The 18,129-nt window shown below is 52.3% G+C and overlaps 1 protein-coding gene across 1 annotated transcript in view; it reads right to left on the reverse strand.

Moving 5' to 3' along the window:
* LOC123763708 (leucine-rich repeats and immunoglobulin-like domains protein 3) overlaps window positions 1–18,129 on the reverse strand; it is a 203,957-nt gene that overhangs the window by 132,785 nt on the left and 53,043 nt on the right. The gene's annotated exons all lie outside the window — the stretch shown is intronic.

An 18,129-nucleotide genomic window follows, 5' to 3' on the forward strand; every position in this document is an offset into this window, starting at 1 on the left:
GTGACAACTTCCCGGCCCTCCACCACCACCACCCACCACAGTGACAACTTCCCGGCCCTCCACCACCACCCACCACAGTGACAACTTCCCGGCCCACCACCACCACCACCCACCACAGTGACAACTTCCCGGCCCTCCACCACCACCACCACCCACCACAGTGACAACTTCCCGGCCCACCACCACCACCACCACCCACCACAGTGACAACTTCCCGGCCCACCACCACCACCCACCACAGTGACAACTTCCCGGCCCACCACCACCACCACCCACCACAGTGACAACTTCCCGGCCCACCACAGTGACAACTTCCCGGCCCTCCACCACCACCCACCACAGTGACAACTTCCCGGCCCACCACCACCACCACCACCACCCACCACAGTGACAACTTCCCGGCCCACCACCACCACCACCCACCACAGTGACAACTTCCCGGCCTACCACCACCACCACCCACCACCCACAGTGACAACTTCCCGGCCTACCACCTCCACCACCACCACCCACAGTGACAACTTCCCAGCCCACCACCACAACCCACCACAGTGACAACTTCCCGGCCCACCACCACCACCACCCACCACAGTGACAACTTCCCGGCCCACCACCACCACCCACAGTGACAACTTCCCGGCCCACCACCACCACCCACCACAGTGACAACTTCCCGGCCCACCACCACCACCCACCACAGTGACAACTTCCCGGCCCACCACCACCACCCACCACAGTGACAACTTCCCTGCCCTCCACCACCACCACCCACCACAGTGACAACTTCCCTGCCCTCCACCACCACCCACCACAGTGACAACTTCCCGGCCCACCACCACCACCCACCACAGTGACAACTTCCCGGCCTACCACCACCACCACCCACCACAGTGACAACTTCCCGGCCTACCACCACCACCACCCACCACAGTGACAACTTCCCGGCCTACCACCACCACCACCCACCACAGTGACAACTTCCCGGCCTACCACCACCACCACCCACCACAGTGACAACTTCCCGGCCTACCACCACCACCACCCACCACAGTGACAACTTCCCAGCCCACCACCACCACCACCACCCACCACAGTGACAACTTCCCTGCCCTCCACCACCACCACCCACCACAGTGACAACTTCCTGGCCCACCACCACCACCACCCACCACCACCCACCACAGTGACAACTTCCCGGCCCTCCACCACCACCCACCAACTTAACCACCACTCCGCCATAGACATCACCAACCACCTTACTAAACCCTTTTCCAATACCTTAAACAATCAGGAAAATTCAAAGATTGGAAAATGTAAGTTCCATTATTGCTTATTACATTACATATGTGCAAGGTTACCTTTCCCTAACGTTTTGACGATGAACGTCCCAGCGGCCCGGTCCTCGACCAGGCCTCCTGGGTGGTCTGGTCTGATCTACCAGGCTGTTGGACGCGGCTGCTCGCAGCCTCACCTACGAGTCACAGGCTGGTTGACCAGGTATCCTTTGGAGGCGTTTTATTCAGTTCTCTCTTGAACACTGTGAGGGGTGGGCCAGTTATGTCCCTTATGTGTAGTGGAAGCGTGTTGAACAGTCTCGAGCCTCTGATGTTGATAGTTCTCTCTTGAACACTGTGAGGGGTCGGCCAGTTATGCCCCTTATGTGTAGTGGAAGCGTGTTGAACAGTCTCGGGCCTCTGATGTTGATAGTTCTCTCTTGAACACTGTGAGGGGTCGGCCAGTTATGTCCCTTATGTGTAGTGGAAGCGTGTTGAACAGTCTCGGGCCTCTGATGTTGATAGTTCTCTCTTGAACACTGTGAGGGGTCGGCCAGTTATGTCCCTTATGTGTAGTGGAAGCGTGTTGAATAGTCTCGGGCCTCTGATGTTGATAGTTCTCTCTTGAACACTGTGAGGGGTCGGCCAGTTATGTCCCTTATGTGTAGTGGAAGTGTGTTGAACAGTCTCGGGCCTCTGATGTTGATAGTTCTCTCTTGAACACTGTGAGGGGTCGGCCAGTTATGGCCCTTATGTGTAGTGGAAGCGTGTTGAACAGTCTCGAGCCTCTGATGTTGATAGTTCTCTCTCCAACCTGTCCTCTTAAAATGAACGTCGCTTTTGGCCGTTTACCCGTATGGCCGAATTTGGACGTAATTTGAAAATGAAAAAAATGAAAATAAATTTGGGATTTTTGTTCAACAACAGTAAGTTAAGGGTCCTCTGATAGGTTAGGTGGGCAGGAAATTCTCATAAAGTTTCAAAACGTTATGAAAAACGTTAATTTAAAGTGTTCTCTCATAACCTCTGCGCGTAGGCCGGACGACTCAAATAGAAAACGGAACAGAACGTCACTTTTGTGAGTCGATTTCATTTCAAATTACGTCCAAATTTGGCCATAGTGCGCATACCAGCCAAAAGTGACGTTATTTTTAAGAGGACGGGTTGCTCTCTCAGAGTACCTGTTACTGAGTGCCAGAATGGTCTACTGCCAGTCTGACTTACGGTGCTCCACTTCCCAATAAACACTATAAGATATCAACTGAAATGTCCACTATACTCCTCCAGTATACCTGTGTATACCGGGTCACTGGTCAAGAGACAGTATACCTCAGTGTCACTGGTCAAGAGACAGTCAGTATACCTCAGTATACCTGGTCACCGGTCAAGAGAGGTAGCCTGCCTGTTTACCTGGGGAGAGGTGAGGAGAGCCAGAATATTAGGTCACAGGTTAAGATAGTATACCCGAGTATACCGGGCGAGAGGTCAAGAGAGATCGAGGACAAGGCTGGAGACACTAACTAGCAGTACACCTGCTCTCCCTGGACCCAGACGGCAGCCGCGCCACACCCGCAGCCCGTGCAGCGGCCGCGCCACACCCGCAGCCCGTGCAGCGGCCGCGCCACACCCGCAGCCGCCTGTGTGTTTATGCGCCGTGATAACATCCGGGTTGATGAGGTACTGTGTGAAGCAACCTATCTAGTTCCGTCCTCAATACCACCACCACCGCTCTTGTCTCTTGAAAAATTCCATCCAGTGTTATTACGTCTTTGTCTGAGGTGGTTGGTCACTACTTTTGGGAGAGCACTATATCCTGACGCAGGCAGGCGCGCAGGCAGGCAGGCAGGCACGCACGCCGGCCTGAGACCATGACCATGGCCCCACGCTCTACTCTCCTCTGGCTAAGTATATATACACCCCACACAAGTGATGCCAACATGTGGAACAGGTCCATCAGGTGTAAGGTAACTCTAAAAGCTATGCCAACGACTGACCCTCCGTAGGATGCAACCCACAATAGTTGCCTAGCTCCCAGGTATGTATACCAAATACAACCTTAAAACTAAAGCTATATAGATACTGTAGCTGAACATACACTTAATACACGGGCCATCAAAGTGTTCAGTCTCCAGGCACACGCTTCCAACATCATTTTCCAGTTGACATGTCAAAGGTTCAGAGGGGAGGGGAGGAGAGGGGTGAGGGGAGCTGAGGAGGGCAAGTTACAGTGACCCTTGACCCTGGCAGTGTGTGGGAAAGGAGAGTCGGAGCCAGTCAGGTCACCAAGGCAACTGAGGTCAGGGAGAGGACCAAGAGGGAGGTGCTGGGGACCTGGAGTCGTCGCCGCACAATACACGCCGCGCCCACTCAAACACCTGCGTCACCCGCCCCGCCACCTATGTCGTCCGGGTTCGAGCCCCGGCCGGGAGGAGTGACTGGGCGCCAATCCTTAACTATTCGCCTCTGCCCAGCCAGGAGTAATTAGGGACCGGATTGGCGGGTTGTGTTGCAGGGAGGACTAATAGGGCGAGGCTTACCAAGCAGTATGGGGGTTGGAGAGGAGGAGAGGAGAGAGAGCGGAAGCTGTACTACTCAAGTGACACAAGAGCTCTCACTCCCAGGCCGACGGTGTTTACAAGGAGTGGTGTGTTGCAGCCTGTGAGCCGTGGTGGGGGACCAGGCGCAGGTTTGGCTCACCCACCTTGGTGTCAACCATTTAAGGCTCCCCTACCATGTTCATAAAGGTACAAAGGTGTCCTCCCCTCCATCACTCACCTACTCTCTTTGGGGCGAGGTAGCGCCAGAGACGGCGGCGGCGGCGGCGTGTAGCAGACACACAAAAACTGTTTCAGCAGCAGGCAGACGGGCGTCAGGTCGCACCACAGACGCTACAATATACCACCCTCCATATTTACCAGTCCTTGCCCCCCCCCCCCACTCACCCACTACACTTATATATATCAAAAATAAATGTGCAGCCCGCGCACACAAGGTGCACTACGCCCCTTGTGTGCCGGGGGAGAGCTGAGTGTCACCCGGACCAGTATAGAGTGTCAGGGAGTACCCGCCTGCCCACTTCCCCACACAATATATACACTAGTACCTTATCTTACCTTTACCTTGTCTTCCTTCCAGAGATCAGTGTCCCCGCGGCTTGCTTGTCGCTTGGTGGTCTCGTCAACCAGGCTCTTCGACGCCGCTGTCGCAACTTGACGTATACTTGGTTGATGGGGTTCTGGGAGTTGTTCTACTCCCCATGTCCAACCCGAGGCCAGGCTTGACTTGTGAGAGTTTGGTCCACCAGGCTGTTGCTCGGAGCGGCCCGCAGGCCCACATACCCACCACAGCCCGGTTGGTCCACCAGGCTGTTGCTTGGAGCGGCCCGCAGGCCCACATACCCACCACAGCCCGGTTGGTCCACCAGGTTGTTGCTTGGAGCGGCCCGCAGGCCCACATACCCACCACAGCCCGGTTGGTCCACCAGGCTGTTGCTTGGAGCGGCCCGCAGGCCCACATACCCACCACAGCCCGGTTGGTCCACCAGGCTGTTGCTTGGAGCGGCCCGCAGGCCCACATACCCACCACAGCCCGGTTGGTCCACCAGGCTGTTGCTTGGAGCGGCCCGCAGGCCCACATACCCACCACAGCCCGGTTGGTCCACCTGGCTGTTGCTTGGAGCGGCCCGCAGGCCCACATACCCACCACAGCCCGGTTGGTCCACCAGGCTGTTGCTTGGAGCGGCCCGCAGGCCCACATACCCACCACAGCCCGGTTGGTCCACCAGGTTGTTGCTTGGAGCGGCCCGCAGGCCCACATACCCACCACAGCCCGGTTGGTCCACCAGGCTGTTGCTTGGAGCGGCCCGCAGGCCCACATACCCACCACAGCCCGGTTGGTCCACCAGGCTGTTGCTTGGAGCGGCCCGCAGGCCCACATACCCACCACAGCCCGGTTTTTCCACCAGGCTGTTGCTTGGAGCGGCCCGCAGGCCCACATACCCACCACAGCCCGGTTGGTCCACCAGGCTGTTGCTTGGAGCGGCCCGCAGGCCCACATACCCACCACAGCCCGGTTGGTCCAGCACTCCTTGAAGAAAACAATCTAGTTTCCTCTTGAAGATGTCCACGGTTGTTCCGGCAATATTTCTTATGCTCGCTGGGAGGACGTTGAACAACCGCGGACCTCTGATGTTTATACAGTGTTCTCTGATTGTGCCTATGGCACCACTGTTCTTCACAGGTTCTATTCTGCATTTTCTTCCATATCGTTCACTCCAGTATGTTGTTATTTTACTGTGTAGATTTGGAACCTGGCCCTCCAGTATCTTCCAGGTGTATATTACTTTATATCTCTCTCGTCTCCTTTCTAGTGAGAACATTTGGAGAGCTTTGAGACGATCCCAATAATTTAGGTGCTTTATCGCGTCTATGCGTGCCGTATATGTTCTCTGTATTCTCTCTATTTCAGCAATCTCTCCTGCTCTAAAGGGGAAGTGAGTACTGAGCAGTACTCAAGACGGGACAACACAAGTGACTTGAAGAGTACAACCATTGTGATGGGATCCCTGGATTTGAAAGTTCTCGTAATCCATCCTATCATTTTTCTGGCTGACGCAATATTTGCTTGGTTATGCTCCCTAAGCGTTAGGTCGCCAGATATCATTATTCCCAAATTCTTTACATACTCTGGTATGAATCAGACTGGTTGATCAGGTATCCTGTGGAGGTGCTTATCAAGTTCTCTCTTGAACACTGTGAGGGGTCGGCCAGTTATGCCCCTTATGTGTAGTGGAAGCATACCTATTACCTATACCTATTGCACCTCTGCTCTTCAACGGGGGTATTCTGCACATCCTGCCATGCCTTCTGGTCTCGTGTGGTGCTATTTCTGTGTGCAGGTTTAGGACCAGTCTTCTACTATTTTCAAAGTGTAAAATATTATTCGGTTGACCAGACCATGAACCAGGCGGGCTGGTCAGAGACCGGGCCACGGGGACGTTGATCACTGAAAGGAAGGGAAATATTAGGAAAAAGCACCAAACCATTACGACCATATAGCACTTGGAAGGGATCAGGATAAGCATTTGGGATGGGACGGGGGGAAAGGAATGGTGCCCAACCACTTGTGGACGGTCGGGGATCGAACGCCAACCTGCATGAAGGGAAATCGTCGCTCTCCGTCCAACCCAACTGAAATCAAAGCAAAGTAACTCTCCCGCTTGCACTCTAGAGAATATAGTTAAATTTTCCGCCCGTCCTCCCAAAATCAAATGCCATAATAGTAAGTATTTGGTGTAAAGTAGTAACATAAGACAATGGCCCATCAGACACTTGTGTCTTACTGACTTGGGAAAACCTGGAAACTTATCAGCCACAAATATATTACCTGACCTAACTTCTCCTGGCAATCCTAGGCTTATTGCACGCTGTCACTAGCCTAGTATAGTACACGTATATGCTATACTAAGCTGGCCAATATTTAACTTTAGCTTTTAGCTGAATTTTTCCCAGATTATAAAATTAATAATAAATTTTTTTACTATCTGCTGAAGCATTGCGTCATGTTAGTACTTTGGAGCCAATAGTTACAAAAAAGTACTATCTTTTGAGGAGGATGACATGGATACTTGATATGGTCGCAATAATTGAGATAGTTTATTGAATGGAATCTCAGGCAGTAAAATATCTTCAGACCTTCTCCAGGTCAGATATTTTTCCAGCTTCGAATACGTCAGTTATTGTGCAATATTATTCCACCCTAGAGAGCATTGGCGTGTTAAAAAGTATCATTACTATGGCATCTCTTGTTTGGAAGGTTCTCGTCATCCAACCTGTCATTTTCTTGCAGTTGTGACACCTGCTTTATTGTCATGTCTCGAAAGGTTTTGTAAAATCTGTGTATTTACGTTTTAGTTATCTTCCATGGCATCTAAGACTGCCACAGTGGTCTAGTAATTGTGAGAACCGGTTCTGAAACCGTATTGCTCTAGGTTATGTAGATGTTCTCACTCCAGGTTTCTGATCTTAATTGTTAGCACGCTTACAAAGATTTGTGTGTGTGGGAGTAATATTTTTGTGTCTGCTTTACTACCTCCTGTGTGGAGTGGTGCGATCTCTGGTGTTTCAAGTGACAGGGATAACACACCACTATCTAATCTCCGGCGCCAAATGATGTTTGGGAGCTGTCATAATGGATTTCTTCGCAATTTTTGACGAATATAAAATTGGAGGAATCTGGGCCTGGAGAGGAGTACATGGGCTTGCTGTCTATGGCTGCGTCACAATACTGTGGATTTAATGTGACATCCTTAACATGACTTGATGATGTCACAAGGTAAGGTGTGACATTCAGGAAGAAATCGTTTGGATCATTTGTCTTCAGCGTGTTGAGGGGCTCGCTGAAAGCAGCATCTTACTCTAGCCTCTAAATATCTCACTCATTTCTTTGTCGTCATCTGTGAAGGCTCCATGACCCTTGCGCAAGAGCCCAATGCTGGATGTAGTATTCCTTCTACATTATGCACAAGACAACAAATTATTTTAGGTTCCGCCACCAAGGAAATGTATACTTGAGGTATACCCAGTAGACTATCTACGTAACTAAAATAACTGCAAATAAACTGTTGTGTAGACTGGGGAGGGAGGACCCAGCTGCACCTAATACACACTCCGCCCTCAACGCTCTCCGTCTCTATATTTATGTTTACATAATGGATTGTTGTGTATGGTAGAGTGGGCGGCGGCGGCGAGGGTTGCAGGACCCGCCCGTGTGTTACCACACACCATACTGGTACACTATACCTGGTCTACACCCACCACACACCATACTGGTACACTATACCTGGCCTACACCCGCCACACACCATACTGGTACACTATACCTGGCCTACACCCACCACACACCATATTGGTACACTATACCTGGCCTACACCCACCACACACCATACTGGTACACTATACCTGGTCTACACCCGCCACACACCATACTGGTACACTATACCTGGCCTACACCCGCCACACACCATACTGGTACACTATACCTGGCCTACACCCACCACACACCATACTGGTACACTATACCTGGCCTACACCCACCACACACCATACTGGTACACTATACCTGGCCTACACCCGCCACACACCATACCTGGCCTACACCCACCACACACCATACCTGGCCTACACCCACCACACACCATACTGGTACACTATACCTGGCCTACACCCGCCACACACCATACTGGTACACTATACCTGGTCAACACCCACCACACACCATACTGGTACACTATACCTGGTCTACACCCACCACACACCATACTGGTACACTATACCTGGTCTACACCCGCCACACACCATACTGGTACACTATACCTGGTCAACACCCACCACACACCATACTGGTACACTATACCTGGTCTACACCCGCCACACACCATACTGGTACACTATACCTGGCCTACACCCACCACACACCATACTGGTACACTATACCTGGTCTACACCCGCCACACACCATACTGGTACACTATACCTGGCCTACACCCACCACACACCATACTGGTACACTATACCTGGTCTACACCCGCCACACACCATACTGGTACACTATACCTGGCCTACACCCACCACACACCATACTGGTACACTATACCTGGTCTACACCCGCCACACACCATACTGGTATAATATACCCGAGCTATATACACCCACGCACCGTGTCAGCAAGGCGGACAGCCCGCCTGCTATCATAACACTGTGTCAGCAAGGCGGACAGCCCGCCTGTTATCATAACACTGTGTCAGCAAGGCGGACAGCCCGCCTGCTATCATAACACAGTGTCAGCAAGGCGGACAGCCCGCCTGCTATCATGTAAGGTAATTATCAAAAGAAGGCACCAAACCGGGAAGGCGATGTAGCACCATCAAATGTGCGGGATAATGAGAGGGCGCTAAATATCACCAAGGATATCAAACTATTTCCCATTTCCAAACTTTGACTTCACCTGCCCAAATGCTCTTTAATCCTCTTTAATAAACGTTAGTTTAAAAAAACGTGATCTTCTTTACAGCTTGATACCTGGTTGATGGAGTTCTGGGAGTTGTTCTACTCCCCAAGCCCGGCCCGAGGCCAGGCGCGACTTGTGAGAGTTTGGTCCACCAGGCTGTTGCTTGGAGCAGCCCGCAGACCCACATACCCACCACAGCCCAGCTGATCCGGAACTTCTCGTAGAAAACAGTCCAGTTTTCTCTTGAAGATGTCCACGGTTGTTCCGGCAATATCGTATAGCATACTCCCCCTCTCACTTGCCAGGGAGCTGTGAGTGTGTGTGTGCTCACCTAGTTGTGTTTGCGGGGGTTGAGCTTTGGCTCTTTGGTCCCGCCTCTCAACCGTCAATCAACAGGTATACAGGTCCCCGAGCCTATTGGGCTCTATCATATCTACACTTGAAACTGTGTATGGAGTCAGCCTCCACCACATCACTTCCTAAGATAAGAATTCCACACACACTTTCCTGTGAGTGTGTGTGTGTTCTTCGCATATATTTCACCATTTGTGCTTGTCTATAGATGAACAGCATTCACCCCGATTACCTTGAAACCTTGAGGTGCTTCCGGGGCTTAGCTTCCCCGCGGCCCGGTCGTCGACCAGGCACACACACACACTCGAATGCTTTCACACTTGTTTTAATGTTGTGTTTAAGGGCCTTTGTTCAACCCGTCCTCTTAAAGATAACGTCGCTCTTGGCCCGTATCCGCGGCTATGGCCAAAAGTGGACGTAATCTGAAATGAAATCGGCTCACAAAAGTGACGTACTGTCCCGTTTTCTGTTTGAGTCGTCCGGCGTACTTGAAAAGGTTAGAAGAGGAAACTTTCAATTAACGTTTTTCATAATGTTTTGAAAACTTTATGAGAATTTTCTGTGCACCTAACCTATCAGAGGACGCTTAACTAACTGTTGTTGAAACAAATATTTTCATTTTTTTTCATTTTCAAATTACGTCCACTTTCGGCCATACGGACAAACGGCCAAAAGCGACGTTATTTTTAAGAGGACAGGTTCCTTTATTTGTAAGTTATATACATTTTTTAAAGAGGGAGAGGGATTTCAAATCAATATTTCATCTAGGAATTACATATTGTGGGGGATGGGTTTTCATCCAGCAGATCTAGGCTCTTGGGCCACCAGCAGGAGCGGGGCGTCTCATCTTGGGCCACCAGCTGTGGGAGTGGGGCGTCTCATCTTGGGCCACCAGCTGTGGGAGTGGGGCGTCTCATCTTGGGCCACCAGCTGTGGGAGCGGGGCGTCTCATCTTGGGCCACCAGTTGTGGGAGCGGGGCGTCTCATCTTGGGCCACCAGCTGTGGGAGCGGGGCGTCTCATCTTGGGCCACCAGCTGTGGGAGCGGGGCGTCTCATCTTGGGCCACCAGCTGTGGGAGCGGGGCGTCTCATCTTGGGCCACCAGCTGTGGGAGCGGGGCGTCTCATCTTGGGCCACCAGCTGTGGGAGCGGGGCGTATCATCTTGGGCCACCAGCTGTGGGAGCGGGGCGTCTCATCTTGGGCCACCAGCTGTGGGAGCGGGGCGTATCATCTTGGGCCACCAGCTGTGGGAGCGGGGCGTCTCATCTTGGGCCACCAGCTGTGGGAGCGGGGCGTCTCATCTTGGGCCACCAGCTGTGGGAGCGGGGCGTATCATCTTGGGCCACCAGCTGTGGGAGCGGGGCGTCTCATCTTGGGCCACCAGCTGTGGGAGCGGGGCGTCTCATCTTGGGCCACCAGCTGTGGGAGCGGGGCGTATCATCTTGGGCCACCAGCTGTGGGAGCGGGCGTCTTATCTTGGGCCACCAGCTGTGGGAGCGGGGCGTCTCATCTTGGGCCACCAGCTGTGGGAGCGGGGCGTATCATCTTGGGCCACCAGCTGTGGGAGCGGGGCGTCTCATCTTGGGCCACCAGCTGTGGGAGCGGGGCGTCTCATCTTGGGCCACCAGCTGTGGGAGCGGGGCGTATCATCTTGGGCCACCAGCTGTGGGAGCGGGGCGTCTCATCTTGGGCCACCAGCTGTGGGAGTGGGGCGTCTCATCTTGGAGTAATCTTTCTAACATTGGGTCCTCTAACATTAGGATGGTGTTCCACACCCTGATGGCTTGGTGCTGTAGTCTGATGTTTAGTGGCTGTGCGTTTAGGAATTCATGGAGCTCCTGGATTGTCTGATCATATGGTGGACGGTGTTTGGCTGCTTATCTTAGCGCCTTATTTTGTACTGCTTCTAATTAGAGCATGTTAGTTGTGTTTAAGGTGTGTAGTGGTACTGGAGGATATTAGAGGTGGTGTCGGGCTAGAGCCATATATAAGGTGGTGGTGTGTGTGTGTGTGTGTGTACAAGTCAGACTGTGTCCCCTGCCACCTAGCAGACCTAGCAGACCACAGCCTGGCAATAATTACACATGGTGTGGCTGACAAGGCCAGTGTAACAAGGTGAGGAGGTGGAGCAGGCCGCCGGTGGGGGTGTGGAGCAGGCCGCCGGTGGTGTGGATCAGGCCGCCGGGGGTGTGGATCAGGCCGCCGGGGGTGTGGATCAGGCCGCCGGGGGTGTGGATCAGGCCGCCGGTGGTGTGGAGCAGGCCACAGGTGGTGTGGAGCAGGCCGCCGGTGGTGTGGAGCAGGCCGCCGGTGGTGTGGAGCAGGCCGCCGGTGGTGTGGAGCAGGCCGCCGGTGGTGTGGAGCAGGCCGCCGGTGGTGTGGAGCAGGCCGCCGGTGGTGTGGAGCAGGCCGCCGGTGGTGTGGAGCAGGCCGCCGGTGGTGTGGAGCAGGCCGCCGGTGGTGTGGAGCAGGCCGCCGGTGGTGTGGAGCAGGCCGCCGGTGGTGTGGAGCAGGCCGCCGGTGGTGTGGAGCAGGAGTAACGGTGGCCAGGACGTGACCGCACCTCACCACAACCTATCAACGTCTGCCCCACACCATTACCACCAACCACACCCACACACGAGCCACACCGTGTGTATTAAAACATAGCATTACACAACTTGGAGAGCCGACACACCTCGGCCTCATCACCGTCCGCCTCCCTTGCCAGCCAGCCAGCCTCATAATACAGTCACCACTAGAGAGCAGTGTGCCCGCTGCTGCCTCTCGTGTATGTGCACCCGGCGCACACTATAGTTATCACACTAATATTCTTAACACCAGTACTAACCCAACCTGTAAACATTGCACCGTTATTAGTGTACCGTTCCTAGCACACTCCCAAGACCAGTAAACACGCCGCACCCAACACACTCAATTGCATCCCAAAGATGCAATCCACAACAAGTGTAAAGTGATCAAATTAGTTGAGGGGATCAGGAGGCTGAACACAAGGTACCATCTGGGAGGTGAAATCCTGCAAGAGTCAAATAGAGAAAGATCTGGGGGTTGATATCACACCCAACCTGTCCCCAGTAGTCCATATCAAAAGGATCTTATCAGCGGCATATGCTAGACTGGCCAACATAAGAACTGTCTTTAGAAACTTGTGTAAGGAATCGTTCAGGACCTTGTATACCACTTGTGTCAGACCAATCCTGTAGTATGAAGCTCCAGCCTGGAATCCTTAGCAAGTTAAACACAAGACAAAGTTAGAGAAGATTCAGAGGTATGCTATTAGACTAGTCCCAGAACCGAGAAGTATGAGCTATAAGGAAATGTTACAGGAACTAGAACTTGCGTCCCCGAAAGACGCAAGAGTTATGGGAGACATAATCACCACATACAAAATTTTCAGAGGAATTGACAGGGTGGGCAAAGAGAAACAATTTAGCATGGGTGGAACACAGATAGACACTTAGTCCCCAAAGGAGCCACAAACACATTAGACAATTTGTTTCATTGTCAGAGTAGTTAACAGATGGAATGCATTAGGCAGTGATGTGGTGGAGGCTGACTCCATACACAGTTTCAAGTGTAGATATGATAAGAGCCCAGTAGGCTCAGGAACCTGTACACCTGTTGATTGTCAGTTGAGAGGCGGGACCAAAGAGCCAGAGCTCAACCCCCACAAGCACAACTAGGTGAATACAGTCCCCCGGCGTCCCTGTGAGTGCCCCCCGGCGTCCCTGTGAGTGCCTCCCGGCGTCCCTGTGAGTGCCCCCTGGCGTCCCTGTGAGTGCCCCCCGGCGTCCCTGTGAGTGCCCCCCGGCGTCCCTGTGAGTGCCCCCCCGGCGTCCCTGTGAGTGCCCCCCGGCGTCCCTGTGAGTGCCCCCCGGCGTCCCTGTGAGTGCCCCCCGGCGTCCCTGTGAGTGCCCCCCCGGCGTCCCTGTGAGTGCCCCCCCGGCGTCCCTGTGAGTGCCCCCCGGCGTCCCTGTGAGTGCCCCCCTGGCGTCCCTGTGAGTGCCCCCCTGGCGTCCCTGTGAGTGCCCCCCTGGCGTCCCTGTGAGTGCCCCCCGGCGTCCCTGTGAGTGCCCCCCTGGCGTCCCTGTGAGTGCCCCCCTGGCGTCCCTGTGAGTGCCCCCTGGCGTCCCTGTGAGTGCCCCCCTGGCGTCCCTGTGAGTGCCCCCCCTGGCGTCCCTGTGAGTGCCCCCCTGGCGTCCCTGTGAGTGCCCCCTGGATGAGTGACAGTTGCGCTTATCTTAATGGAGAAGTGTGGCCTGGCACTGATAACGTCAACACCACAAACACACAACACCTAGAGGGGTGTGTGTCATGCTGCACCACAACTGTGTACTGCTACACTACTGGTGTGCCTCATACCCCAGGTCTGGTGTTGTCGGGACGGTGTACTCTACCCCCAGGTACACTACCCCGGGTCTGTAGCCCCAGGTACACTACCCCGGGGTCTGTAGCCCCAGGTACACTACAATACCTAAACCATTTTTCTTAATGAATAAAATCATGTTGTATTGTGTAGCCAAGAGCAAGGTGACACTGTGGAACTGTGCCTGGACTCACTGATCACTGTACAAGTGATGTGCTGGAGGCACACGCCTTACACAATTTCAAATGAAGATGTGATAATATAATATACAGAGATGTGATAGTATAATAAGCTTGGGAATCTGTCTCCCGCTTCAGTGTATGTTGAGAGGCGGGACCAAAGAGCCGAAGCTCAACCCCCGCAAGCCCAACTAGGGGAGCAGGCGGGTGTGACCACACGCGGGCCAGGACAACTGTGGACCAGCCGGAAAGGGACCAACAATGACTGACAGCTTCCACACGATACGCTCCACATTTCCGTCGGGGAAATCCATCTATCGCAATGTCCTTTTTCATGCTAAAAGTTGACGAGCCTCATACAAACGTCATCTTCAACAAGGCTATCTTGGAAGGCCGCGACATTGTTAAGACCCACTTGTGAACATTATGTGGGCCTGCGGGCCGCTCGGACAGCCTCCAAGCTATCAACACAAGCCTGGTCCTTACCTTGCTCATACTTAGGTGGGGTTCTACTGCCCAAGCCCGGCCCGAGGCCAGGCTCGACTTGTGAGTTTGGTCCACCAGGCTGTTGCTTGGAGCGGCCCGCAGGCCCACATACCCACCACAGCCCGGTTGGTCCACCAGGCTGTTGCTTGGAGCGGCCCGCAGGCCCACATACCCACCACAGCCCGGTTGGTCCACCAGGCTGTTGCTTGGAGCGGCCCGCAGGCCCACATACCCACCACAGCCCGGTTGGTCCACCAGGCTGTTGCTTGGAGCGGCCCGCAGGCCACCACAGCCCGGTTGGTCCAGCACTCCAGCAGCTGCTGCTGCAACAGTCTGCCTGGTCAATAGTTGTGGGGAGGCCGGCGTGACCCCGCCACACTCCCGCACCACAACCAATCATATCCCTCCCAAGTGTTACATACTTGTACTGGCTTACCACCAACCTCTTCCTTCACCGGCAGGCCTGGTCGGAGACCGGGCCGCCAGGCCTTCATCCCCTGGATTTTATATATATATATATATATATATATATATATATATATATATATATATATATATATATATATACACACATATATAATACAGTATATGTATATAATGTGTATGTATCAGATGTCACCCTAACACTACTGGAGTTTGCAGCAGCCAAAGACAGCAGTCCCCATGCACTCTGCACCAGGTTATCTTGAGGTTATCTTGAGATGATTTCGGGGCTTAGCGTCCCTGCGGCCCGGTCCTCGACCAGGCCTCCTTGTTACACACTCCCAGGAAGAAGCCCGTAGTAGCTGTCTAACTCCCAGGTACCTATTTACTGCTAGGTGAACAGGGTCATCAGGGTGAGAGAAACATTTTGCCTATTTGTCTCCACCGGGGATCGAACCCGGAACCTCAGGACTACAAATCCGAAGCGCTGTCCACTCAGCTGTCAGGCGGGCTGGGTCAGAGTGCTGGAAGCATATATATTGATCAAGAAGGGCATAACACCACTACCACAGGCGCTAAACATCACCTGGAGACGGAGCCAAGACACTCGTCTCATCCCTCCAACCCGTCCTCGTACTTGCTTATACTCAATATTTTGCTTATGAATAAGTACGTATGTGATATACTAATTTATTGGGAATATTTGAGTTTACCTGAAAAGCTGAATAGGAAACCACGACCTAACCTAACCACCTTAGCATGTTAAGATAAGCATTTTATTGCTTCTTAATTACAATTAGTACTTAATCTATACCTATATTGATATTACAGTTTTATAAAAATAATAAAACAAAACTAAAATATTGAAATAAATTGTAAAGTAACTCAGGATATTGTCAAATTTTGTATAAAATCTCTATTGTTTAATAAAAGTGAAAAAGAAATTCCTAATATTTAAAAGATGTGTATAGCAAATCGGGAGGAAGAATTAGGGCATTGAAAAAAATATTTGGAATATACCACATATACACTTATTGATAAGCCAAATATTGACTATAAGCAATAAGTCATATATATGGTGCCTTGTGCGAGAGCGGGTTCCATCCCTGACACACTTAACACAGCGAAGATCGCGACACTTCACAAAGGAGGTAGTAAAGCAGGTCCAAAAAAATAGAGACCAATAGCTGTAACTTCACATGAAAGTGTTTGAAAGTGTGTTGAGAAGGAAGAGAACAACTCACATGGCGTAACAACACCTCCATAACCCCGGGCAACACAGGTTGAGAACAGGGCGCTACAACCCTCCACAACTGGTAGGTTACTATGACAGTCTTAGGTGCCGTGGAAGACAAGGTAAACGCTGATGTAATGTACACACACTTTACATAAGCTCTCGACAAATGCGACCATGAGGTTATCGCGCACTAAATGACCGCAAAAGGAATTACTGCCAAAGTAGAAAGATTAATCTTCAACTACCTAACGAACGGAACGCAGAGTGTAATAGTCAACTCAGTCAAATCCAGATCATCTACTGTGAAGAGCTCAGCCCCCCCCCCCAAGGTACCGTACCTTAGTGTACGGACACACACAAGCTGGAGAAGCAAGGCGGTAGTGTGGCAAGAGCTCAGCCCCCCCCCCCCCAAGGTACCGTACCTTAGAGTACTTACACACACACACACACACACACACACACACACACACACACACACACACACACACACACACACAAGCTGAAGAAGCAAGGCGGTAGTGTGGCAAGACACGACCCACCTGAGGAGCTCAAGACCTCGATAACACTAACCATCACTCAACATGATAAGATAACGACATTTCTCACCAGAACTAACAATCTCGTTGAACAATTCCTAAAACGCAGGTGACAAAGACTAGCGTAACCTAGAGGCGCCAGAGGGAAGAAGGTCAACACACGGGTGTAACACACGGGTGTAACACACACTTGCACGCAGGTGTAGCACCCAACTCACTCACACAGACGGTACAATTGTGTCGGTGTCAGTAGTTAACAGATGGGATGCATTAGGCAGCGAGAATGACTCTATACATAATTTCAAACGTATATATGATAAGAACCCAATAGGCTCAGGAATCTGTTGATTGACGGTTGAGAGGCGGGACCAAAGAGCCGAAGCTCAACCCCCGAGAGCACAACTACACGAGTACAGTGGGATTCTAGGAAACATGCATTTGGAACACAAGTAAATCATCTTTAAGCAAATAATGTGGGGGTGGGGAGGGCAGGGTTGTGTAACAGTGGAGGGTGTAGTGGTGTATGAGGTGGACGCTGCCAGTGGTGTATGACTGGTGACACCTGCACACACACACACACACACACACACACACACACACACACACACACACACACACACACACACACACACACACGCGCGCGCACACACACACACGCACGCACGCGCACACACACACGCGCACACACACGCACACGCACACGCGCACACACACACACACACACACACACACACACACACACACACACACACACACACACACACACACACACACACACAGTAATGAAACTAGGCAGTGGAAACGTCTCCTGTCTCCTGAAGCCCACATAAAGAGAATAACGTCTGCGGCATATGCGAGGCTGGCTAACATCAGAACAGCGTTCAGGAACCTGTGTAAGGAATCATTCAGAATCTTGTACACCACATATGTAAGACCAATCCTGGAGTATGCGGCCCCAGCATGGAGCCCGTACCTTGTCAAGCACAAGACGAAGCTGGAAAAAGTTTACAGGTATGCCACAAGGCTAGTCCCAGAACTAAGAGGCATGAGTTATGAGGAAAGGCTGCGGGAAATGCACCTTACGACACTGGAAGATAGAAGAGTAAGGGGAGACATGATCACAACCTACAAAATCCTCAGAGGAATCGACCAGGTAAACAAGGATAAACTATTCAACACTGGTGGGACGCGAACAAGGGGACACAGGTGGAAACTGAGTACCCACATGAGCCACAGGGACGTAAGAATGAACTTTTTCAGTGTCA

Source organism: Procambarus clarkii, chromosome 52 (genome assembly GCF_040958095.1).
Source record: "Procambarus clarkii isolate CNS0578487 chromosome 52, FALCON_Pclarkii_2.0, whole genome shotgun sequence".
Lineage (NCBI taxonomy): Eukaryota > Metazoa > Arthropoda > Malacostraca > Decapoda > Cambaridae > Procambarus > Procambarus clarkii.